General features: G+C 45.5%; 2 long non-coding RNA genes across 3 annotated transcripts in view; one reads left to right on the forward strand and one right to left on the reverse strand.

The window, feature by feature from the left end:
* Positions 1–1,618: 1,618 nt before the first annotated feature.
* Positions 1,619–2,499, reverse strand: LOC120095034 (uncharacterized). The gene is made up of 2 exons (XR_005490030.2): positions 1,977–2,499; positions 1,619–1,847 (listed from the first exon to the last, which is right to left on the reverse strand). It is a non-coding gene; the product is annotated as an uncharacterized LOC120095034 (long non-coding RNA).
* LOC120095035 (uncharacterized) overlaps positions 2,337–6,075 on the forward strand; it is a 14,775-nt gene continuing 11,036 nt past the window's right edge. Inside the window, exons 1-2 of one of the 2 annotated variants that reach the window (XR_005490031.2) lie at positions 2,337–2,506; positions 2,984–3,743. This is a non-coding gene — a long non-coding RNA (uncharacterized LOC120095035). Of the gene's footprint in view, positions 2,507–2,983 lie in introns of both variants that reach the window. The other variant, XR_010055528.1, reaches the window with a different exon arrangement.

Below are 6,075 nucleotides of genomic sequence, written 5' to 3' on the forward strand. Positions count from 1 at the left end.
CAGAGTTTGAGGCCAGCCTGGTCTACAAGCAAGTTCAAGTTACACAGAGAAATCTCAACAAACAAACAAACAAAATACAAAAACAGCTCTTGCTCTTTTCTCCTTCCTCCTGCTGCCTTACACCTCTCTCTCCACTTGCTCATGGCAGGCTTCTATTTCTCTCTCTCTCTCTCTCTCTCTCTCTCTCTCTCTCTCTCTCTCCACCTTTCTCTGTCTCTACTCCCTCAACTCCCCTTGCCATGTCCTAAATAAATAAAAAATAAAAATAAAACAAGAAAAGGAAAGAAACTCAAATTACAATCTATTTGTGTATATGTACGTATGCCTTTGTGAGCTTATGTGTAAAATGTGCATGCGTTGGAGCCTCTGAAACTGGAGTTGCAAACAGTTAAGAGCTACCTGACGTGGGTGTTTAGAACTGAACCTGTGTCCTCAAGAGCACTGACATGTCCTTAATCGCTGCCCCCTCTCTAGCCCCTCCCCCATCAAAAGAGGCGGTTCCAAGTAGGGGACCCAGCCAAGGGATCCTACTGACTTCTAATTTATGTCGGAAGGAGATTGCTGTGCTGAAACTTGCTATGAAACCAAGAGATTGCTTGCCTCCTTCCCTAGTGCTGGGGTTTAAGGCATGTGCCACCAAGCCCAGCTTCCTCCCTCTTTTTCTCTTCCCTTCTTCCTTCTTGAGATAAGATCTCATGCATGCCAGACTGCCCTGAAACTCTGGACCAAGCTGAGAATGATTTTGAACTCCTGATTTTTCCTTCCCAAGTGCTGGGATCACAGGTCTGTGACACCAAGTCTGACTAAGGACAGTGCTTTAAACGGAGTTTGGGGCATGTGTTATGCAGTAACAACACGTCGCTGTGTGCAGTGACACATGCTTGTAATCCCTGCACTCAGGAGGCAGAGGCAGGCAGGTTCTGAGTTCATGGCCAGCTGGGTCTAAAGAATGAGTTCCAGGACAGCCAAGGCTACACAGAGAAACCCTGTCCCAACAAAACAAACAAACCAGCCTGGGCTGCATATGCAGCACGATCTGCTTTTGTTGGTGGTGGGGGGTGGGGTGGGAGGGGTGGGGTTTTTATTTGTTTTGTTTTTTTATAGCTAGCCTAGTCCTGCTGCTAATAAAATTTCCCTGCTTCCTGACTGCCCGCCCCTGTGGCCCGTTACCTCGTGTTCTAAATTTGATGAACAGAAACTAGTCTTTTTTTTTTCTCCCGGAGCTGAGGCCTGAACCCAGGGCCTTGCGCTTGCTAGGCAAGCAATCTACTACTGAGCTAAATCCCCAACCCCCAGAAACTAGTCTTATTGCTATGTCTTCCCTGGTGTGCTATGGAGGTTCTTTCTGAAGTGTGAGCCAAAGTTAACTGATCACATTTTTTATCTGTTTTTTTTTTTTTTTTTTTTTTTAAAGAAAAAAAGCCAACTACATTCATTTGGAAAGTAGGGGCAGAGGCTTTCATTCTTTCTTGGCCTCCCTGTTGTACTGGGCCCTCTGTTGTCTAAGTGTGCTTAATGCAGTCTTTTAGTAGCCTCTAAAGCACTATGGGTAGACCACGTTTACAAGTCTGATGTGGCCATTCCCCAGCCACTCAGGGTTAGGCAGGGATCTAAAGGATCGGAACCGATAGACCATATTATTTTAAAAGGGGGAGGAGGTTCACTAGAAGGGCTTACAACCAGTAGGGTTTGTCCAACAGTGGTTGTCTCTACACTGGCGAGGCTGAGATGGGGTGACTCCCCAGTCCATGAAGCTGGATGCTTCAACCGATGTCCAAGGCTTGAGAGATTCCTGGAGAGCCACTGCACTGGTCTTCAGTCCCTGTTGGACCTGGAGAAACTGGATTCTGATACGTAGCAGTGGCAAAGACAGAGGAGCAAGAGGCAAAGTTGGGCAGACAAACAGCCCTGCCTCATCCTGGACCTCTTTAGATCTGGGGGGGAGGGGTCACTGGATTCTGCTTACTCTTTCTTACCGTAATCTTTTCTGGAAATCCCCCTCCAGATCCGCTCAGAGTTTGCTTCTAGCTTCTTCCCCGTCCTTCAGGTTGTAACTTAACCCTAGCCATGAGAGCCTTTGGGCTCCAAGTGTGGCCTTTGCATAGAGAATTCTGGGTTATCGGGCATCTCCCTCTGGACTTGAAAGCATGGCTTTCTGCCTTCAGCCTCCAGCTCCGCACTGGAAGGGCACTGTCTGTTGTCATCCTGATGCTGGTTCCTTACATGAAGCCATTCCTTGTCTATCTCCCTCTCTCCCTCTCTCGTTCCCTTTCCTGGAAGTTTTTAGAATCTTCTCTTTGTCCCAGTGTTCTAAAAATTCACAATGATGAAATAGACCCCTTGGTGTGGATCTGTTTCATTCAACAAAATGGAAGGGTTCCCTGAGACCTGGGCAAAGACATCTCCTGGGTTGGGCACCCCTCTTTAGGAGATTCCTGGCCATCCTCCAGCCAGGTCCCTTCCCAAAGGACAAGGACTCCAGGACAGCTCCAAACAGGCCATAACAGTGAGCACTGTATACACAGGGAGCCTGAAACCCATGCCGCGTCAACCCCGGTTTCTGGTGCTGGTGTCTTCTCAGTCTGTCCTCCAGGGAGTGACAAATAACCCCCTCTTTTGTTCCCTCTATCATAGGGTTTTAAGGACTGGGTGTTTATAGAAGACATGACCAGAGCTAGTTGTATGGAGTTGAGGTATCCAGATGCATGCACATGGGCCCCCCCATAATGTGGCCAGATCCAGGAGTTGGAAGAGAGAAGACTGGGTACAGAGCTCTCAACCTAACCCCCATGTGGAACAGAACTACAAGGAACATTCATGCTCTCTGTGTGTCTCTGTCTCTGTCTCTCTGTGTCTTTATCTCTTTCTGTCTCTGTCTCTGTGTGCATGTGTATGTAGGTAGACACGAGGTTTGCATTGGTGTCTTGATTCACTCTCCACCTTAGTTTTATTTATTTAAATATGTCCCCTCTTGATCTTACAGGTATGAGTGTTTCTACATGTGTGACTGTACACCAAGTACACGCTGGACTCCCTGCCCCAGGAGCCAGAAGAGAGAATCAGATCCCCTTGAACTCCATTGTGAACCTCCATGTGGTCTTCTGGAAGAGCAGTCAATATTCCCAGCCACTAAGCCATCTCTCCAGCTTCTCAAGGATGTAGCCCTAGTTGGCCCAGAACTCAATATATAGGCCAGACTATCCCTGAATTCATAGAGACCCACTTGCCTCTGTCTCCTGACTGCTGGGATTAAAGGTGGATGCCATTACCTTATTTTTTTTAAATCATTTATTTACTTTATTTATATGAGTACATTGTCACTGTCTTCAGACACACCAGAAGAGGACATCTGATCCCATTACAGACGGGATTTGAACTCAGGACCCTCTGAAGAGAAGTCAGGGCTCTTAACCACTGAGCCATCTCTCCAGCCCCCCCCCCCCATCATCTTATTTTGCCACATTTTATTTTGACATAGGATTTCCTTCTGAGCCTGGAGTTTATGGATTCGCCAAGACTAGCTGGCCAACCAGCTCCGGTTCTCCTGTTGTTTCCCCAGTGGTAGGCTCACGGATAGGTGCCATCCAGCCTAGGCTTTTCATGGGTATTGGAAATTTGAACTCAGGCCCCCGTGCTTGTACATCAAACACTTTATTGCCAACCATCTATCCCCTCAGTCTGGAGTCTGAATATCTTCTGTGGAGTCTGGACCTCCAGGGAGTTACCATGGTTCACTTGTAAAGGTAAGCATATGGCGCACGTTTATTGATAATGGTCAGATTAATTTTTGTGAGACTTAAATTTTAGGCATATTTACCGTCATTGTGCATAGTCTGGCCTAGTATCCTCTAAATGGTGGGTGGACTTCGCATCCGAAATGTATGTCTGCTTATTATTTGGGGTCTCACTCTGTGCCCACAAAGGCCTGGGACTTACCACGTAAACCAGGTTGGTTTCCAGTGCTCATCAGGTCTCTTGCCTTTGTCTCCCAAGTATTGAGATGGTTGCTGGCATAGCTCACCGTGCCTGGCCTGTTTAACTCTGTTACAAGTCAATGACTTTGACATATTCTCAGAGTTTCACAGCCATCATCATAATCTTTTTTTTTTTTAAAAGAAAGGGTCTCATATAGCCTAGGCTAGTCTCAAATTTCCTATCTAGTCAAGGGTATCCTCAAACCCCTGGTATCCCTGACTCTGCCTTAAGACTACTTATGTTTGTTTATTTGTTTGTTTATTTGAGATGGGGTTTCCCGTGTAGCCCTGGCTGTCCTAGAACTAACTCATTCTGAGGACCAGGCTGGTCTCAAACTCAGACATCTGCCTGACTCTGCCTCTGGAGTGCTGGGATTGAAGATGTGCGTCATCACTGCCTGGTATGTGTGCTGTTTTTACGGCTGGGCATAAAGCTGGCTGGCATCATGTTGCCAAGGTTCACCCACTTGTAGCACATCAGTGCTCCGTTCCTTTTTTGTGGCTGAGTAATATTTCATTATGCAGATGATATACATTTTATCCATTAATTAATTAGTTAATGGACACGAGATATTTAGACTTTTGGGACACCGTGGATAATATAGCTAAACATATTCATGAACAAGGGTTGTGAGAGCATATATTTTCATTTTCCTTGTTATATACCTAGGAATGGAATTTGGGTTACATAGAAATTCAATACTTAACTTTTCTAACTAAAACAGGGTCTCCTGTTGTACAGGCCTTGACCCCGAACTCCTAATCCTCCAACCCTACACTCACAGATGCTGGGGTCACAGGCATGGGCCACCACGCTCAGTGCTTAACCTTTTAAGAAACTTCAGACTGGGGCCTGGAGAGATGGCTCAGTGGTTAAGAGCACTGACTGCTTTTCCAGAGGTCCTGAGTTCAATTCCCAGGAACCACATGGTGGCTCACAACCATCTGTAATGAGATCTGATGCCCTCTTCTGGTGTGTCTGAAGACAGCTACAGTGTACTTATATATAATAAATAAATCTTTAAAAAAAAAAAAGAAACTTCAGACTGTGTTCCAAAGAGGCTGTACCATTTCCCTTCCCGCCAATGAAGTATGAAAATTCCAGTTTCTCTTGGCCCTTGTCAACCTTCGTTCATTGTTTATTTTGAGTGTGGTCACGCTAAGGATATTAGCGCTCTGTGGTTTTGATTTGCATCTCTATGACAACTGGTATCCTTGTATTTTCATAGCTTACTTGCTCATGTTTGTATCTTGTCTGAGGAAACATCTATTTGGAACCATCTCTTTCTTTTTTTTTTTTTTTTTTTGGTTCTTTTTTTCGGAGCTGGGGACCGAACCCAGGGCCTTGCGCTTCCTAGGCAAGCGCTCTACCACTGAGCTAAATCCCCAACCCTGGAACCATCGCTTTCTAAGAGGTCAGCAGCCATCCAGTTGTAAGGCCACTTGTGACACACACAGCTAGTTTCTTACCTAAGGATGGAGATTTGAACTTGGCTCCCCATGGTTGCACATCAAGTCCCTTACTCACTGAGATGTCTCCTCAGCCCTACTTTTTCTTTTAGCTAGAATGTACAGGCTTGTATGTTGATAGCGATATTAAAAAATGAAGTAAGAACTAATAAAACTGAAGATAAGGAGCCAATAAAGTCAATAAAACCACAATTTTGGTTTCGTTTTATAACAAGAGAAAGATAGAAAAAACCCTCTAGTAAGACTGAGAAACAGAAAAAATACAATTGTAAAAATTATAACAGCTGATAAAATAGAGGTACCGAAGACATCAAGTAAAGGTAATCTGTAACAGTACTTGAATGGAATTTTATTTATTATGTGTGTCTGAGCACACGCCATGTGTGGAGGTAAGAGGACAAGTTGCTCATTCCTTTCATCTTTATGTGGCTGGATGGGGCTGAGGTCACCAGGCTTGCATGACAAGAACCTGGACTGCTGAGTTAGTCTGCAGGCCCTGTAGCTCAGCAATGCCTTTAAAAAGAGACAACTGGAGGCTGGGCATGGAGCTCAGGGATAGAGCACTTGCTAAGTCTGTCTCTTGCTAAGCCTGTGCACGGGCCTGAGTTTCATCCCAGCACTGCCCAAAACA

This window comes from Rattus norvegicus, chromosome 10 (genome assembly GCF_036323735.1).
Source record: "Rattus norvegicus strain BN/NHsdMcwi chromosome 10, GRCr8, whole genome shotgun sequence".
Lineage (NCBI taxonomy): Eukaryota > Metazoa > Chordata > Mammalia > Rodentia > Muridae > Rattus > Rattus norvegicus.